Below are 682 nucleotides of genomic sequence, written 5' to 3'. Positions count from 1 at the left end.
TGCGTGAAAGTGAAAATAGACTTTCTGACCTGAAAGACACCATTGCAGCTAGTGAAAAAGTAAGAAAAGATCTCTTAAAAATAACTAGGATGCAGGAAAAAATAATTAAATACCTGCAAGGCGATGCAAAGATGAACAATGTGAGACCAATAGGCATCAATGAGAAGGAAGGAGTCAATACAAATGATATAAAAAGAATATGGGCAGAAGTGATAGCAGAAAACTTCCCAAATATGGGGCACCAATCTGATATTCCTGTAACTGAAGCATATAGAAATCCAAATAATATCAATCCGATGAAAACCAAACACAGACACATAATAATCAAGATCCCAGAAATTCAGCATAGGAATAGTATACTAAAAGCCGCTAAAGAAAAGAAACAGATCACATTGAAAGGAAAAAATCATCAGAATAATGGCAGATTTTTCTTCACAAACTATCAAGTCAAGAAGAGCATGGAGCAAAGTACTTCAGGTCTTGCAAGAAAACAAATTCCAAACCAGACTGATCTATCCTGCAAAACTCTCTTTCAAATATAATGGAGAAATGTAATATTTCCATGACAAAGAACAACTAAAGAATTTCATGATGACAAAACCAAGCCTACACAGACTACTAAATGATGTTCTAGAGAGGCAGCAAATTGATCATAGCTCCGGGAATGAGAATGGAAAGAACC

The 682-nt window shown here is 35.2% G+C and overlaps 1 pseudogene; it reads left to right on the top strand.

Moving 5' to 3' along the window:
• The window catches only part of LOC101562608, a 45,813-nt pseudogene that overhangs the window by 1,103 nt on the left and 44,028 nt on the right, over window positions 1–682 (top strand).

The sequence above is a fragment of the Octodon degus genome, unplaced genomic scaffold (genome assembly GCF_000260255.1).
Source record: "Octodon degus isolate 3935 unplaced genomic scaffold, OctDeg1.0 scaffold00403, whole genome shotgun sequence".
Lineage (NCBI taxonomy): Eukaryota > Metazoa > Chordata > Mammalia > Rodentia > Octodontidae > Octodon > Octodon degus.
The sequence above is the reverse complement of the archived record's forward strand: the minus strand, read 5'-3'. Positions and strand labels throughout refer to the sequence as shown.